Source organism: Taeniopygia guttata, chromosome 2, assembly GCF_048771995.1.
Source record: "Taeniopygia guttata chromosome 2, bTaeGut7.mat, whole genome shotgun sequence".
NCBI lineage: Eukaryota > Metazoa > Chordata > Aves > Passeriformes > Estrildidae > Taeniopygia > Taeniopygia guttata.
The window spans coordinates 42,640,409-42,659,617 of NC_133026.1; the positions used below are offsets into that span (position 1 = coordinate 42,640,409).

The 19,209-nt window shown below is 45.0% G+C and overlaps 1 protein-coding gene and 1 non-coding gene across 9 annotated transcripts in view; both read right to left on the reverse strand.

Moving 5' to 3' along the window:
• Positions 1 to 19,209, reverse strand: part of MTURN (maturin, neural progenitor differentiation regulator homolog) — a 67,342-nt gene that overhangs the window by 27,387 nt on the left and 20,746 nt on the right. The window contains exon 4 of one of the 8 annotated variants that reach the window (XM_072925776.1): positions 1,476 to 17,935. The exons of the other annotated variants lie outside the window; for them this stretch is intronic. The gene's annotated coding sequence lies outside the window, so the exon portion shown is untranslated. Of the gene's footprint in view, positions 1 to 1,475; positions 17,936 to 19,209 lie in introns of those variants that run through there. 8 annotated transcript variants of the gene reach the window in all.
• MIR2980-2 (microRNA mir-2980-2) lies at positions 10,077 to 10,156 on the reverse strand. Its single transcript, NR_049159.1, has one exon. It is a non-coding gene; the product is annotated as a microRNA mir-2980-2 (primary transcript).

The following is a 19,209-nucleotide window of genomic DNA, read 5'->3' on the forward strand; positions in this document are numbered from 1 at the left end:
AGAGGTTGCCTCCTAAGCATGTGATGGTGTTACAGTCACCAACAAACAGGAGTTTCTGGATGATCCTTTCAGTGACCCTTGCAGTTGGATCTCAGCTGCTGTGGATGAACCAGTGACACTGTCACCATTTGTCACAGTCTGAGGAGGACAAGGCCTGGTGACTGAAGACAGGGGGGTTGAAAAAGAAAAAAAACTACTTGGTTTTAATTCTGAAAACCTGCTGCCTTGCTGACATTCATATTTCTACACCATACTCTGTGTCTGCTGGCATGGCTCTCGCAGATGCTCAGACTAAAATTAACCACTACAGCCACCGATTGTTATGCCTTTGAATGACTGCATAATCTGAGACACAGGGTTTAACCCACAACCTTGTCTCTGCTAAACTGATCCAGGAGATCATTCCTGTAAGGTAGAAGCATAGCAGGAGAGGTTTGAGTAGATGGTGACTTTCTTCTCTAGCTGGTGTACACTGATGTGAGAAAGCAATCAGACACAAGATTTCTCAGCAAGTCCCCAGTTAGGGTAACATACCATTCAGGTGCTGAGCAGTCTGTCTCTTGCCTAACTCCGAGTTTTGCACCAGTAATGTCCCAAATCAAGGTGCGAGTCATCTCATCTGACATCAGGTGTCTCTATCTGAGCTGGCCTTTATCATCAGTGAAGTAAGTACTTGTAGGCGTGAGTCATCTGCCCTCTTTGAAATGTCTGCATTGGGGTGAGATGACTCACGCTCTTCCCATTTACTACAAAGGAAGCTCAAACCGCAAGCTCAGGTAACACGTCAAGATATTAAGACTAGCAGAGCACTATTCTTAGTATCTTGAGGTGTGTCAGTGGCCCAGTTGAACTGGTCTGCCCTTTCTAAGTAAAACAAAGCATTTGCCCTGAGAATGATGTGTCGAATTCACGCCTGCTTAAGTGGGTGCTCTCAAACTGGAAATAGCCCAGTTTCAAGTAAAGTGTAAATATCATGGAAATACCTCCTGTCCCTGGCTTCTGCATAGCCAGCTGAGAGCCTGCTATATTTTGTTGATGTTTTACAGTCACATCTTCCTGTTATCTTAAATTATATTTCTCCAGCCACCTTCTACTCCCGAGAAGCTACTACTGAGAGACCAAACAAGGCACACAAGGAGTGGACACAGCAAAGACAGAAGATAAGACATACAACTAATTCTGCCAGCTGTATGAAAAAAGTGATTCTCCAAATTACTTTTTCAGTCCCGTCTCTTTTCTTTTGCAAAAAAATAGTAGTTACTTATGACAGCAATAGAGACTTCTCCAATAGAGTGATCTTAGTGGGCAGTGTCCATTTAAATTAAATTTTTCTAATCAAATAGCTAACTTCATCAAGCAGCCAAAATCAATGTTTTGTATTAGACAGGGACCCAAACTCATTAAGGCTTTATTATTCAAGCATGCACCTCCCTTCAGCTTTTATCTCCCCTCAAGGGTTTTTATAGCAAAGAGGCTTTTCTTTTTTTTTTTTTTTAATTAGCCCTTCTGCCCTGGAGTCTTCTATTTGATTTTCTAGTATCCAGGGAAGTATTGTTTTTTTTAACCACTCAATCCTCGAATAGAAAATTTTTCTCTCTTAGTTCTAGGTTATCAGTGATAATAAAGCTTTGTGGAAGACAATTTGATAATACAGAAACAGAAATGCACAAAGGCAAAACGACACTTCAAAGGAGCATTAGCTCTGATATTAGAATCTCATTTATCTGACTCGCTCCTAAAGGACAAGTTAGCAATTCGTGAGAGTGCTGTTCACACACACACATGAAGTGGCATGAAAGGCCTTTTGTTTCAGCAGAGCTGCCTGATCTCAGTGCCCTTGAGCGTGTGGATGCATGCTGTTGTTGTATTTTTATTTTTCCTTGACTTACTTTATTTTCATATGGAGAACAAATTGCTTGTTTAGCTTGTTTTCTGTGTACGTTGTGCAGGACCTGGAAATGGTTGTATAGAGATTATGGTCATTGTACAAGGTGTAATCTGAAGGTCTGCTGCTTTCCCATGTATGCTGAGCAGCCTGTGACTGCTCACCAGCCCATGACTACCCATCCAGGTACATGTCTCAGTGTCAAGGATGCTGTGCCTTTGCTGCTTAACCATGGTGAAACAGAGATTTTTGGAATTCACTTAAATTAACAAAATGAATTAAGCATTTATATTTTAGCTTGTAAAATTATGTGTTGAATTTTAACCTTTTACTTAAGAAACCTCCATCAAGGTACAAAAGGGCATAAAAAAATGCAAATTACTGAATCTTCTTGCATAAAGAACAATAAGAAATAGGGACCAAAAATACAAAGAACCCAGATAAAGAGGCTCCTCTGTCTCCAAACTTATCAAACTAACATATGATACTCAGATAAGCACCAAAGACCAAAAGCTCATGGGCAGAGAGGAAGAGTTCAAAAGTTCAACCATGAGGAAGACCACAATCTTCAGCCTCAGAGACCACCAGGGACCCCCGTGCAACCCCCACAGCAAACTGCACGTGCCCAGAAGGGCATGGATTTATTTAGCATGGGAGGTGAAGGCAGGCAGGACCAGGGGTTAAATATGCATAGAAAAGTTGTGTAATAGAATGCATATGGAACACCTTTGGGAATAAAGATTTGGGTCAGACTAAAGCACAGTGTACAAATCTTTGAGAAATATCTCACTTGTGTCAGGCACTGACAATACATACCCACTTCATAACTACCCCAAGTTGTGGAGTCTATTTATTTATTCCACGTTTTGCTTCAGTGGTGTATCTCATTGACAGGATAACCAATGCACACACAGCAGGGCATTATTAGCCAATGTTCGTGTAATGGGGATGAGTATGTGTCTTATCCACTGAAAATACCACATGCACCTATTCAGGAACTACAGTTTTATTAAGAAGGGCATTAGAGCATGTTGTCCAAGGGACTCCTCAAAGCTCAATCCACATGCTGCACCAGATTGCTGTCAGTGACAGGTGAATCTGTAGGGTGGATACCACCTTGTAGGAACAACACTGAACCTGGAGCTGCTCACAGGGGCTTATCCCAGGGTGTTGTCATCAAGACAGAAGGGCTCATCTGCTGTAGCAGCCAGGGCTCCCAGAAGACAAAGAGATCTAAAACTGCTGTCACTTTTTCTATTATTTCCATCCTTTACACAATAACTCACTGTGTGCCAGCCTTGAATGCCAAGGCAGACATTGCACATCTGTGGCACAAAACAACCTGGTGCTGAGCTGGGTCACACAGACACACCCCTGGTAAATTTCCATTCTGGCAGGTAGCTAATGCATCTGTCTCCTTCCCTTTACCAAAGGCTTACACTTACCTTACTTCCGTGTTTGACAACTGCCAAAGTCCCCATACCCTGTTGAAAAACTGGGATGTCAAATCTGAGAACAAGAAGCAAAAGCTTTCTGCAAGAAACAAGCTCAGGAGCTAGTGTGACTGGGAACAAAGCTTTTGGTTCAGTTTTACTCAGTTATTTTCAAAGGAACCTCGTCACATGAAGAAAATTCCATGTGAACTGTTGGCAACTTTTTCTCCAAAGCACGAGACAGTAACTCCGAAAAGAAACTGTTCTCCTCCTTTTAGCGAAATAAATGTCTGCAAGCAGCCATTTAAATGTCTATGTAAATTAATTCATTCAGTGATCATTTTGCTCCTGTTAATGAGTTTATCCATATTCTCCCAAAATCCATGAGGTTATCCATACTCTCCCCAAGGCCTTGGGAATTTAAGGTTGTGCACTGTTTTGGGGAAAACCACAATTACAGCAGATGAAAAATGGAATTTATTGAAATTGTGTAAAAGAAATGAAATTGGCCTGAAATGGCTGTCAGACTGAAAATATTTGCCTTGCTTTCTTGGTCCAGTCAGCTCATTTTCAAAGTTAATTGCTTTTTAGTGTAAGCTTGTCAGAAGCAAGCCCCAGCCCAGCACACAGGGCTCTGAATTGTGCATTAATTTTCATATGTACACTGTATGTTTTCATATTTAAACCGGGTTGCCACAGAATTCCTGACCCATCCTGCCAGGATTTTCCCAACAAAAGAAGACTTAAGGCAGAGCTTAGCACCAGCCTACTCCATGGGTTTGGAGATAGAGTTTTCTTCTTTCTGCATCACCAGCATGGGAGATAATTTCCCCTATGGTTGTGCATGCTTCTCTGCCTCGCATTCCTGCAGGATCCACACATGAAGGGAGTGTTCTGGCAGCACAACCAGGTGTCTAGCTTTGCAGTGCCTCATGTGTACTTATTTCTCTTTGTTCTTCTATCTTTTTGTTCTCAGTTTTTCCATAGGTGTCAGTTAAGCAGTAGATTTTGGTATGTTGCCTCATCTGAACCTGTGTGATTTTGGTGAGCACAGTAAGCCAAGCCAGGCTAGGTCATGCTCTTCTGGAAAGTTCTGTACTGTACTGGACAGTAACTGGAAGTCTCCAGAGTGGAGTGTCCCCGGTGCTTGTTCCAGCCTGTGATGGGGATTCCCAGCCCCTCTGACTTGACACCTTACCTGCATATGTAAGCACTTCTAACCCTGGTCAAAGCCAGGCAAGCCTGCTTCTTGTCATAAATCACAGGTCCTCGGTAACTTAAGGAGCCCATGGGGACACAGGTTTCATAAATGTGTGACCCAAGGATTTCATGTGCTCCATGTTCAGAAGGTGGCTGGTTGGAAAACTGAAGAATATGCTGCTTTTAAAATATGTGCCATGAATAGCATTTTAAATACAGATAATTTGCTTGGAACATTGCTAGTTGACTGGAAGGGAAGCTTCTCTTTTTAGCCAGACCATGATTAAGGCCATGCCAAATATACCAGCTATGCTTGGTATTAAAAACAAATACTTAGCTCTTAGGAACTCTTTAGATCATTAGCATATCTAAAAATGTCTCCGGAAAAAGGACTGTCTCAGACCTTTAATATCCACCTAGTCTACCCTTCTGCTCCATGATAGAATCAATTAGATGTAAACTAGATTTTTGACAAGAGTTTTTCAACGTTTCTGCTCTTAAAAACATTTAGCAACAGACAGTCAATAAACACCCAGGCAATCTCTCCCAGTGTCTCACAATGCCTAGAGTTAGGAAACTTAATTTTCTGGTCCAAGTCTCCCTTGCTGAAGTTTAAATTCACTTTTCCTTGTCCTGCCCGTGGTGGAAAGACTATTCCCTGCCCATCAGCAACAGCATGTTTGAGGGCTGCAGACCTCATTCTAAATCTTCTGTTTTCCTTTCTGGTCTTAGTGAGCATTGCCCATTTGTACAGTCTTTTCTTATTGGTAGTGTTATTTAGACACTCCTACTCCCCTGAACCATTGCTTTCCTTTGACTACTGAAATATATCAAGTGCTTTTGTTTTGGTGTGCTGGTAGATGCCAAATACAGGGCTCTAGCAGAGCTGTGGTGCTCCCAGTGTCTTATGGATAACACTTACTTGAGTGAATCGAGTGTCTTCCACACATTTTCACCACATGTGTTATCATCTGTGCATGTTAAATTAGAAACTGTCACCCTTAGGTCTTTCTGCAGAGCTTCTGCTGGCTAGGAACACCAAGAGCTACTGCAGTAAAATGGCTTGAGCAGTTCCCTCCAGATCACAGGCAGGCATGGGGGCAGGCAAAAGGAGGTTGGTTTTCGAGAACTGTGTGATAAGCAGGGAAAGAACAGAATGTGGGAAAGCAAGTTGTCAAGGGTTCACAGGGAAGCCCTCATCACAGCTGCAGTCAGTTCCCAAACCACTTTACTGCATTCCAGCCCATTCTGGAGTTTTCTCTGTTTGCTCCAGACAAACCAAAGCAGTTAATCTAGCAGTCACAGCCTTAAAGAGGTCCACGAGGTGGTGAAGGTCATACAATATCAAATTCAGATTCATACTGAGAGTCCTCCATGAATGTTATTCTGCCATGCCAGAGCATGGTACAGAAGTGAAACCAGCAAAGCAAACACTCTCTAAGGTGCTGTAAGGGTGTGCCAAGCTCACTCACAGTCTCCACAGCACTGTGACACATCTGGGCTGAGCACAGCCCCTTCCCCCTCTTACGACACAGCGATGGGTTAGGGGGCTGCAGTGCTGCATTCAGAGAGGTCACAGCCCAGTGTGGTGACAGCATCAATGCGGGGTCAGAGAACAGGAAGGATGACTGATGCAAGCAGGGGTGGCAGGGTGGGGAATGAGAAAACAGAGCCTGGAAAGCTCTGAGCATATTATGCTCTCTTGTTACCAGTATTCATTTACATTGAGAAGGCAGCCTTTTTTTCTGACCATCCACAGGACAAAGCATATTTTCAGACTATTTGGAGTGGTCCAGTCAGTAAGATGTTCTCATTGAAAGCTATATTGCTTGGAAATGAGAAAGTCTGTATTTGAAGAAAGCCACATTTTGTTTTTATCTTGATGTCCAATTGTTTGTCAGACACTGACAATGCTCAGTGCCATGTGCCCAGCATCCATGCCTGGAAGGAAGGTGCACTCTGGTGAAGAGTGGCACAAGGCTTGACAGAGAAACAAAAGCTCCAGGAGGCACTGCTGTCAGGAGCAGAGGGGACATGGAGCCTCGCAGCTGTCACCCTCCAAGTGAAGCTTTCTATTCACTCACCTCCTGCCACCCATGCTCATCGGGGCTCCAGATGTTCCCCCCTCCCTCTACTTGTCACTCATGAGCCCCCAGGGATGTTAATGCCACACCCTCTCCCCTGCAGCATGAACAAGAAGCTCTGTTCTGAATTTGATTTAGTAGGAAGCCTCACAGCAATAATTAAAAAATATTCAGAATTTGGTTGGGGTTTAGTTGTCTGTCTTGTTGTGGGTCTGCAGCAATGAGCCAGGTCCCATGCTCCCAGCATAATTATTTATGAATGTTCCACAGAGACCAGCTCCTGTCAAGAAGTGATTAAGCCAAATGCTCGCTGGCTGCACCACTTGGCTGTTGTGGCAGTCATCCTCACTGATCACTGGCAGAACAGGATACTGTCCTTATTAAAATCGACTTCCTAATTGCCTCCTCTGGGAAGGAAAGAGTTCCAAATCCTCATCTGCTTGGAAAGCAGTGGTTCCAAAATCCCTGTGTATATCTCTATAAAAATACATGCATAGGTGTTCACATGACTAGTTAATGCATGCACACTGGCATGTGCACACAGGCATCTGAGAAAGGTGATAATGACATCTTGAGATCTCCTGTATTGTCTGAGGCAGTGGGCAGCTGATATGGTGGTAGGTGGATTTCAGCCAGCATCACAGGGATGACAGCTCAGTACAGCTGTGCACCTGGGTCCCCTCACACTGGCCCCTGATGGATAGTTCATATCTTGCTGCCCCCCTTGTTGCACCACAGTGTCATAGACCTTCTCCCAGTTTGTGGTCCCACGGGCCATCAGCAAGGAGAGAGGAGAGAGGCTTATCATTCTGTATTTAAAATATTTTGTAGTATTTGCACTCTAAAAAAATCAGGAGTACAGCATACCCCATCTCTCAGAGCACTGCTATCAGCATTTGGTCCCCTGATTCATATTTCTGCAGAGTGCCAAGACAGGTGAGTGGTGTGGCCACCTTAAACCTACATCTCCCATATACCCTAGTCATATACCCTAGACACCTGGTGTGGTGTGATCAGTGCCCTGATGAGGATATGAGAGGATAAGGATGGATGAGGAGACACTGACCAAGTGACTTGTCTTCTGCTGTGCACTAAGTGCTAACACCAGAAGTTTCAGTATGTGATGGGGATGTGTTTTCTCATATGAACTGTAGATTTTTTTTCCCTGTTCAGGACTCTATGCAGCTCCCATTCTGATGGCTGCATGCCACTTCTCCTCTGCTACTAAAAAGAAATTAGGCTAAACAGAAATAGGAGGAAGGTCACCACAGCCATTTCTTGTCTCCCAAATATCTGTTCTTCCACAAATACTAGTTGACTGAAATGGTGGGCATCCACATCCTGTGTTAAGTAACTTATTCCAGCACTTGAGTACATTTTGCTGAAGAACTTAATTGAACCTGCCTTTTGCTAGTTTTATTTAGTGGCCCCCCACTATTGGAGGAGAAAGTCAAAACCTTCTTCTCCATGGTCACATCACTTATGACTTCACAGACCTTTAGGATCTCCCCTCTGCATTTTCTCTTTTACAAGAAAAAGAGTCCCAGAAACATTTATCAATATTAAGTTTTATCTGCCTTTTTATTGCCTGTTCCCCTTGCAATTCCTTGCACTTGGTTTTGATTTTATTACACCTATTAATTCATTTTCCTACAGTTATTAACTTGAACTTTCACAGACGAAGAATGGGTATATCCTGGAGCCATGGCTCATGTACATCACAAGTGAGAGTCCTTCTGCTGTGTTGGAAGGGCTCTTCAAAGCAGGTAGCCTTGGATCTGATTTATGATGTCTCCAAGGAGAGTTTAATTTGTAACTCCTGAACAGAAATTCCTAAAGATTTCAGAAGCAGTTAGCCCCATTCTGCTGGCTGAGCTTCATACCTTGAAACGGAGAGAACCCACTCCTGGTAGTCGATGGCTTTGGGAGAGGTGCCGGGCACTAACTGATGCACCTAGATATATGTTCTACTCTGCTACAGTGTCAGGACAGAGCTTGGTGAAACATGCAGTGCTTGTTTTAACCCAGTTTTCAGAGGGAAGCTTGCTGTTTTGCCACTAGTCTGTGGTTTTTAAAAGCCTTAAAACACTGGTAGCAAAGGGCAGCTGTCCATGGGTTAGAAACAAAAATAACTTCTTTTGACCTGCAATGAAATCCTCTCTTCCTAGTTTCACAGCATCATGTGCCACCAGAGCGAAAGGATTTGTAAAAGCCTATAAATAAAACATTTACCAAAAAAATGGGGCAGCTGTAGTTCCACAATCATCTGCTTTTCTCTGCCATAGACACAATCCTTACGCCCAAAAGAGGGGTGAGGTGAATGAGGTAAATGCTGAGCTGTGAATTCCTGAGCCACCCAGCCTGTTACTAATTACCATGATTAAATATTGACACAGTGACTGCACACAGGGCTCCCAGGCAGAGATCAGTACTCCTCTGTGGTGGCAGCAGAGAAACCCAGACAAAGAAATAGCTCCCCAAGCACTTATACTGCAAGACCCCATCCTACAATTATCATCCCCTGGGGACTGGCAGCATGTGTGGCAGCTTGCAGAGCTCTAGCAAGAGGCAGGTGGGGGTCAGGAGGTTTCTGACCCGAAATCATTGCCTTTGGGACTCCCTTTGCTGCAGTCTCCAGCAGCTGGGTAGGGCAAGCAGGATGAGACAGCACAGAGGGATCTGCTTCCCTGCAGCAAACACAGACTGTTACTCAGAAGAACAATAGGGCCCTCCTGCTCTGGCTGCCAACCCCAGGGCATTCTTAGGGAAACTCCCAGACTGACCTCCCAGTCTCGCTTGGCTGCCTCTCTGTATGCCTGTCCAGGCTGGCAAGCCTGGTAATGGCATCTCCCCCAAACATTTCCTCAAGAATCTTGTGCTCTGTCCTTTCTTAGGCAGCACAAAAGCTTGTGAACCTGCACTTGAGATTGCTCCTATTCAGGAAAATGTCTAATTATATGTATAAGAGTGTCCTGCACAGGGATGGACAAACACACCCAAAACAGGAAGATTTTGCCCTAGAGACACTTAGTGCCAGAATACAGAAGCCTAGGGAGGCCGTAACTCCTTCTTCTCTCTTATCCTCTTCCCCAACACTTCTGGTTAATGTGCTGGGCTGTATGCCAGGGGAGCAGATGTACTACAGCATGGTTTTTACTCCCGTATCATAGCCATCTCCAGCACTGATTTTGACCATGGTCATTTTTTAATACAGCAGCTGACTTGGCCACCAGCGAAAAATAAAATATGATCCCTTGCAATTGCAAACTGCCCAAAGCCATCTGAGCTCCTTCTCCTCTGGGAACAAGAAGCAGTATCTGAGAAGCTCCTCTGTATCCAGTGCATCTACTTGCCCAAACTCCATTCCTTCTTCATTAGATTTTTCCCTCTTCATTGCTTCAAATTATACTGGGCAGCTGCAGAAGGCAGGATGAATTTATGCCAGGTTAGTACTTGTAAAGCAGCAGAATATTAAGTTTTTCAGCTTGACTCTGCTCCAGTGCTAAGGTTTTTAGTGAAACCTTACCACTGGAGCAGGATCAAGCTGAAAAACTGCCTGTTGCTGCCTGTTGCTTGTGTTAAGAAAAATCACTTCCAAGTCTGAAGGTCTAAGGAGCATTTTCTTTGTGGTTGAGGTCTATTATCCTGATGCCAGACAGAAAAGCATATTTTATTTCAAAGGCAATGGTGGCACAGGTAGCTTTTGAGATTATACTTGCAGAGAAGCAACTAAGACACAGTTTGTATATTGATACAAAATGTTGCAGGGCACCAGTTTCTCCATTCCCTGGTTTCACACTGCAGCATCCAACAACTTTGCCCCTGTACGGTGAACAGTTGCAGCTGCTGCAGCTGCTGTGAGGCTGGTTGGGACCACCCTGGCTCCAAAGTTCCTCCTTGCTCTCCCAGCAGCAGTGAGGATGGGGGAAAGAGGGAGGAAGTTATGCTGCAGCTTCTTTCCCCGTGGAGTGTCAGAGGCTGCAAAGACAAATGGAGGCAAGGGTCCAGAGAAGGGACTAAGGTACTCGCTTAGTGATGGTTGCTTATCCCCTTTCAATGTACCTTCTGCTGAGGATAGCTCATGTTCAGAGCCAATGGTAGCCCTGAAAAGCACTTACATAACCTACTTATTTGGGATGGGGAGAGGAAGAGGAGAAGACAGGACACAATGTATTTATTATCCATCCCAGACATAAACAACAAGCTGTTAATTACCAGACTGTAGCACATACAATTGCAGCATACACGGTTTATACTGGAAATTGTTGTTTAAAGAAAATACCAAGGACGGTATTCCTTTAGCTTCTGGTTTGCCTGTACTGAGCATGTTGCTTGGTACTTTAGTACAAACCTGGTACATTTCCAGTTAACCAGACCTTAGCTGGGAAGAAGCCTGAGCCATCCCCCCGGTTTGCTGATATGCTGGGAGAGGGGTCGGGGGAGTTGATTTTGTTCCACTCCACCTCAGACCTTTCCCCTGTCTTCAGGGAATATGCTGGGACTGAGGGGGTCATTCTAACCCAGGTGTAGGTCCCACATATCTGGCCTGATTGAATTGGTTTTTAGCACCTGAGAGCTACCCAGTGTCCAGCAGTAGGAGAAGTGATTATCCAGTGGGAATGAAGGGAAGGGTGATGTGGGAATTTGTAGAGAAGGAAACACACTTTGTCCTGATTTCTCCAGGTACTTTTGTAACCTTGAGATGAGTGAAAGAAGCTTCAATTCTGTTCTTCCACTTTTGATGATACTTTAATAGTTGTTAATTAACACAGTTGTGCATTCAAAGACTTCAGCACTCGTGGTTTAGGTGTAACTTCAACCAGCACTTGAGGACTGGCATGAACATCGTGGTCCATAGCCAAACAGCTGTAAAGCACGTACACAAGAAGTGACACACCACCATCTCAGGCAGTCGTTTGACTCACATTGCTTTTAGCTGTAGCTTCTTTGCTTGCTATTCCTCACCTCTTAAGAATCACCACTTGTTACTCCATCATCTGATTTGGGGCCAAAAGGTGAACCAGCCTGGGTTAGAAATAACTTCATCTGTATGGAGGTTGTTTTCAACACAAATCAAGTCTTCAGTCTCTTCATTGTGTGCCCTGACAAATAGTCTCACTGACACAACCAAGAGAGCAGGGCTGGAGAGAACTGAGTGGGCAAATCCAGAATGAAGTCTCACTTGAGCAAGACCTCCTCCAGAAGTGTGCATGCCATCCAGGCGCTATTTCCTGTTCATGCTGCTACACATACAGGGGCTGCCTACTGCTCACATTCTTCAGAACCTGCGTGGGCAGCGCAGTGGTAAATGCACTCTAAATATGAGTATCAGCAACTGCTTTACATCTACTGAAGACCTGAATGTGTAATGTAGAAGGCAGTAGTTCAAGTGGTAGTCTCAAGCCTTGCTGCTGCTGGTTCCTCAGTGACTCCTCCCTAGTTCTTGTTTTTTCTAGCTCTACTTCCATTTCATACATTAAAACACGTAACAAAGAATTTTTATCCTTGTTTACGCAAATTTGTAGCCAGAACTTTAGTTAGTGAAATAGCATGGACTTAAGTATAATTGGTCTGAATTTTCTGATGAAATTAATCCAGATTTTACTCCCTTCCTAAGAACAATTAAATGTGTGGTGGTAACTTATACCTCTACAAATCAAGTACTTATTGTCCACCTAAATTTTTTCAGCCTTCTTTCAAATCAGTTTGTCTCCTGCTTTCCAGAAGAGAAAACTTCAAATGCTTAAGTTCAGCCTGTAAAAGTTGTTCATGGGTTGGCATAGAGTGTGAGCCAAGACAAATGTTGTCCCAGGCTGTCACTTCAAAAGTCATCAGTCCAAAAAAACCAGAAGCTGATTTTACATTAAGGCATCCATGGCACATCAGGTCTTATAAATACACTGTAGTGGAGACTTCTATAGGTTGTTAAGGGGCAGGTTTGTATTTATGGCACCCAATGAATAAAAAGAGGGAAAATTAATTTCCTGTTTTGAAACGAGTCTCAATTTTATCATAGGGAAAACTACATCACAAAGCTGACTGCAATTTAATGTACACAGCTTTCCCATTTAGCCATTAAGCAGATTATTCTCTGCTGGATGGATGTGTCTTTCCTTTTAATGTTAATGATAGTCCCACATATGCCATGACACAATACATTTCAAACTATGTGAACCATTTAATCCCTAAAGGAAAATGGAGTAAATCCTTCAGGCAATGTAGGATCTGCCAACAAAGTGATGGGAGCCTGTGAAGGGTAGAGAGAGCTTCTAGCAGAGCTGAAATGTAGGGATGTTGCTTCACCAGCTTTGGCAGCAAAGACAACTGAAGATGTTCCCATCCATCCTGTCACCATCCCTGTCCCCTTGCACTGTCAACTCTTGCCCCCTGATTTGAAGCAACTGTAAAAATGAGCTGCTAACACATCTGAGGTTTAAATCACCCCTTCAGAAGAAACCAGAAACCAAGTTGCCCTTGTTGGTCTTTAACCCAGCTCATTTCACAGTTCTGCAGACATTTGTACCAGAGGCACTGGGAGCAGCAAACAGTGGCCAGAGTCCAGGAACAAGCAATTAGGGAAGGGCTGGGGAGAAAACCTCCCATGCTGGCATAGGAGGGAGCAGGCAAGCTGAAGGGTGTGGAGTTATGCCAGGGTGCCTGCCTTGGCACACATAACATGGCTGTGCCACCTCTGCACAGGAACAGTGGCTCACGGAGCTGTGGCTCACCCAGCTGATGACTCCAGCAGGGTTTGGTCAGCACATGGCTTCTCACCTGTGCTTTTGCCCAGGCTTTGAGGTGGACTGTGCAGTTCTCCTGGATCGCAGCCAGGTTATTCAAGGTCCATCCCTGTTGTCTGCCCTCTGAGGCACTTCTAGAAGTCATGGACACATGTCAGGGCAGCATGACAGAGGACTCCATGACCCAGAAAATCCTGAAGATGAATAGAAAAGGCAACACCAAAATATCCTTTGGAGTTCTCTATGCAGCCATAAAGCAATTGTTTAGATGGACAAAAAAATCAGGAGGTGGATGAAAACCAGCTCTAAGATTCACTGATTAAGCTGAAGAGGAAACTGGGGTTTTACTCTTTTCATAAACCACTGAGCTTTGTCAGTAAAATCAGCTTTAACTGTGTATTTTCACAGATTTCACAACTTAACAAGTTTATAAATAAAAAAACCCAGTGACATCTTCTAATATCTTGAGTGCTAACTTGCTAGGAGGTCAGAGCTACTGCAGAGGAACTAAACTGGTCCTGCCCAATCTATTCCCATGGATTGAAAATCTAGTGGGTGTCCCCAGTAACAGTCTACCTGCAGACCTGGGATACTTTAATTCCCTGCACTTTGTCACAAAACATGTATGTCTTTAAGAAACAAAGAAGATTCTTGCCTTTAGAGTTGAGATACTCAGAGGTCTTTCCCAGCTTTAGTGATTCTGTAATTCTATGATTCTGTGAATTCTATGATTCTGTGATTTCTGAGGTAACCCTCATGCCATTAATGCAAGATTATATCACATGGAGTTGAAGGAATGCAGTCAATCAGAGGAGAAGCAGAGGAGGGAAATTAAACCAGACTTTTGTCTTCAAACACAGAACAGGTCATCAGATCTAGTTGTTTCCTCCTCACATAGGGTTTTCTTCCAGATTCACATGGAGTCTCTCATATGGCACCAACAGGAGATGAAAGAGAAAACAGCCCCGAGGGTCCACACTGCAGATCTGACAGGTCAGCCTCCGCAAGCCCTGTTTGCCATCCCACCTTCTCTTGCCCTCCAAGACTGATGGGGACTTTGCAAGGTCCTGATATGTTGTTATGGTCAAGACAGCTCCACATTCAAGGCTGCTGCTCACTGGCTGCTGGCAGTGGCTCCTGCCCCTTCATTTGACCTGCTCTTCTGGCTGTCTGTGGTTTGGTGAACCACATCCCTGCTCACACATTCCCTGCATTGGATACCATTGGCTGTAGTAGTATAAGCAACAGCAGACAAGAGCAGGGAAGAGGACAGAGCATCTTTCAAAGGATACTTGAAAGAAATGCCCACCTTAGCTAGGAGGAGCTGTGCTGTTCATCAGAAAGGCTGTGAACTGTGGCAGGTTTTGGGGGTGACAGTGGAGGTGTCAGTAGAGATGTAACTCTGAGCAAGGTTGTCCATTCAGAAGCACATACCCACCATCTCCATTGCCAGGACAGCTAATAGGAGCATCGGTTATTTCATCAGCCTTCTTCTTCTTGGAAGCTCTATTCCTCTGCCATCACAGCTAATGAATCATTTTTATGAGATATTGGGAATGCAGATTGAGACTATTTAAGTACCAGTGCCAGAAAAGAGAGCATGCGTTCTGAGAAATGACAGGTAGGTGACAGGCACTGACTGGAAGGTTTACTCTGCCAAGCAGTAGCTACAAAGGCAAAGGAGAACGGGGGTTCAGGGACATGCAAGACTGCATGAGCTGCCCATCAGATGCACTGGCTTCAGTGGCAGTAGTCAGAAGCATGCTATTCACACCCCCTGTGTGATTTGCTTGCGTGTCTAAAGGTCTGATACACAACAGCAAGTGTCAGGCCACTGCAGATGACTGAATGGCTAAACTTGGTCACTTTGCTTTGATTGTAGTAACTCTCAGCATCGTGATCCCATTAAGCAACCTGTAGTCCATGGGTAAGGCTTGCCATACAGTGTACAAACAGCCCTGTTGCAGGGCCAGTGGGAGGGAGGAGACTTTATTAGAAAGGAAAACATAACTTTTATTGTTCTGAAAGAACAGTTGGTGGTGAAACATGTACAAGTTCATGCAAATGGATGTGGTGACAGGCTGTGCCAAGGGTGCAGAGGACTTTAGCCTCTGAACTGCAGCAGCGCCTCCTTCACAGAGCAGCAAAGAGCACTGTCTGTTCAGTGTGGTGGCTGGCTGGGTGTGGAGCACTCTGGCAGCAGGATAGTGCATAGTCATAAGGATTTGGGGTCCTGCCAATGCCCTTTTTGCAAAGGCTGAAGAAGCTGAGTGACAGGGGAAGGGGCCAGAGGTTGGCTGCAGTTCCTGGAGCAGGACCAGGTGCAGAGCACCTCACTGGGGACTGGTGAGGAGGAAGAGAGGCAGTGGCTGCTGTACATTTCTTGGGTTCCACAGCGACAAGTTTTCTTCTCTCCAGAAAGACTCCAGTTATCTCCACCACTTCTTACATGTTTCTGAAGACTGTTTAGTGGTGGATCTGGCCATTTTATGTAAAAGGCTCGACTCAATGATTAATTAGAGGCCTTTTTGAACCTTAATGATTCTAACCCAGAGATGGCAAGTCTATCCCCAGTTTCCCTCTTGAGCTCTTTCATGTACTGATGGACGAAAGCATGTTCCTGGGGCCTTTATTGATCTGCTGCTGCAATGCAATCTATCTTGTAGCAGGGATGCTGCATGGGCCAGTTATCTACTTGATTGCTCATCTCTGCCTGGGAGGGTTTAGGGAGTGCTGATGAGCCTTGGTTAGTGATCACATTACCAGTTCTACAGGTAGTGACCTCCCTTTTTTAGGATGACGTAACAAAAAACTGTGCATTGACAAAATCTAAAGGAATTTAGCAAGAGCCTTGCTTTGGTGATTCCCAGAAAGGTGTCTCCTGCTATCCTGCAGAACTCGAAAAACACACACTCATGTACTGGTCCTGATGTACAATTGGAGAGGTCTCAGCAAATATTTAATTATCCCACTTTATATCTGCAGCTCCTGGATTGTGCATCCATAAAACTGTCACGCCCTCAGGCTCAGATATTTTGTGATGGCAAGAAAAGGTCCATGGTCTGTGCTTTGTAATTTAGGTTTTGCATGAATAATTTTATTGCAGCCTGCTACACTGACTTCAGAAGGCTCAAAAAAACAGAGCTGAATTCATCAAGGTCAAGGCATTCCCTTTCCATAGCCAGAGGCACATGGAGGAGATATGCGACCAGCACCTGGTTGACCACACTAGGCAGCTAGGCACGGCAGCCAAAAGGGTCACTGAAAGTTGGGTGACACATCAGCAGCCTTTGTTATGAGATTATGTGAGCTGGGCACAAACTCACATGCTCAGCTCCCAGAGCTGCCACTCCCCATCGCTGCTACATGACTCACAGGCAGCTCAAAACCCTTCCTGATAAGGGGTTTGCAGAAACAAAAAGCAATACAGTAAACAGAGAGTAATAGGATAATAAAAAAGAAAAACCTTCAAGAAGAGCCAAAATAAAAATTTCCAAACTTTTATTAACCAAACCAGACAGTGTGAAGGCATAAAAGCTGGCACTGATTTTCTGAGTGAATCGCTGTATTTCTAGCACTGTGTCCTCCTGAACGAAGACTGAAAGTCTCTGCTCTTCACTAGAGCTGAGCATATGATCCTTATGGATGCAGAGGAAAATGGAGAGCTGTGCTTGGAGGGTTTCCAGCCAAACAATAGGGAAAAGACCTGAGTATGCTGACCAAGAGCAAAGCTGGGGAGAAGGAGGCATATTTTGTGAACTGCACTCCCAGTTATTTAGCCTGCAGCTGTAGCTGGGGAGAGGGTGAGCAGTGAATGCAAGCTCATGTCCACTCAAGGTAATTAATTTTCTTATTGCTGTAAAGTGTGATGCACATGTTAGCAATGTCCTGCAGGCACTGGTTTCAGGTCTCCCCTGACAGGGCAAAGACATGGAATTCATGGACAATGTCTATGCTGACTGGACATGGAATGACTGTCTGTGACCTGCTTGTCAGCCTCAAGTCATTTCAATGTGTCAGAGATTGGCTCCCTTACACTGCTGTTCCAACCCCAGAAGCTGAAAAAGTCCAGGAAAAAGTTAGCTCCACCTCCAGTCCTGGGCTGGGGTGGCAGGTAAAAAGAGTGGCTGCATGAAGTAGGCTGGGATTGCAAGGATCTGGGGAAGCAGAGGTAACATCTGATCAGCAGATGCAGCGTGGCTGAGACCAGCATGGCACAGTGCACAAGGTGAACACTGAGAGCAGAGCAGTGTGACCAGCAGCCACACCACTGCAGCACTGGAGTGCAGATACACACACAGGCATGGCTGGGGCAGAGCTTGCTCTGCTGGGACATTGCTTCTGACTCTGTACAGTCCAGCCGTGATCCCAGAAGGAATGGGTATCATTGGAGCCAAGAGGTGTAGGCACCAGCTGCCACTGCCCCATGCAGCTTTGACAATGCTGGCACCCATCTTCCAGCTGCTTCTCCCCCTTGATTCAGGTTCTCAACCTGTCTGTGAAGGAAAAGCTCATCTCCAAAGCAGGACTTCCTGGCCCATGAGCTGATTCTTTTCTTCCCCAGCCTGATCCCTTCTCCAGTGTCAGCTGAAACTGCCAGAGAGAACAAGCAGGGTCTCACAGGGCAGCAGCAAACTTGCTTTTATCCTTCCTGCAAAGCTACCATCAGCTAGAGCTGTATTGAAATGTAGGCTCTGCTGACCTCTAGGGGACTGCTACAAACCCAGAAGCATAAAGGCTTCAAAGCTCTTACAGCCCTTCTTCACAGGCTCCTCCGGAGCCCTGTGGTGGGGATAACACAGCTGACAAAACCCACCCCTGGTCTCTTTAGCACTACTAGGAGCTGTAAATAAAACCCTGGCTTCAACACTGCCTCTTCCATCTCACCTTTATGGCAGCAATACCTCAAGAAATGTGTACCAGAAGGGTTAGGTTGTTGGGGAGATATTACCTGCTATCACATTGCCTCATGTAATTGCTGTTTTCCAGCATGGAGAAGAACACTGGGAGTTTGGGAGTTTGTGGCTTTCAGTATCAGTTTGTTTAATAAAAGGTATAAAAGCCTTGCCTTGGTGTCTCAAGTACAGCACTACTTGGTGAAAAGCATAGATGCATATACCTAGGCATTGGAAATAAAGTTAAATGTGCTTTTTTATGGCATTTCATCACTTAGTAAACAAGTGACAGAAGCAAGAACCTTGCACAGAGTAGAAGGAACATGAAGAAAACATAAAATCTGACGTACCCTGTAAAACAGCCCATGGTGCTGGCCAAGGGCAGCAACAGCATTTCCCAGCTGCCTGACTGAGGACAGCTGTGGTGGGGAACAGCGCATTAGGCAGGAGCCAACAGAGGCAGCACATACTGTACCTCTAATGGACCTGCTCAGACTGTACCTGCACATACTGTACCTCTAATGGACCTGCTCTTGATACAAAGTCAAAGCCTATCACAGCCCTAGAGCATCCTAATTTCTTGATCTGGGGAAGGTGTGACATACTTTGGAAAGCTGGTATGTGGACAGACTTGAGCTGGGTGGCTGCAACCACCACCTTGTAGAGCAGCTCCCCACCTCAGCAGGGCAGATGGCTGTCCCGGGGCTGAGGTCCTTGCTAACAGACAGCTGATGTCTAAATAGTTTAAATTCACTTGACCTTCTGACACAGGCAGAAGCCCATCCAGCAGACCTGAGAGGGCAGCAGGCTCCAAGCAGCTGAAAGGGTACTTGGGAACAGCACTGCTTCTGCAAGGGCAGCTGTATCTGCTGCTAGAGCCTAACTGTCCCAGCACCTTCCACCATATGCAAAGGTCTCTCAAGAAGCTGTGGAGCCTGTGCTGTCGGGATCATGCTCCAACACAAGGGAGGC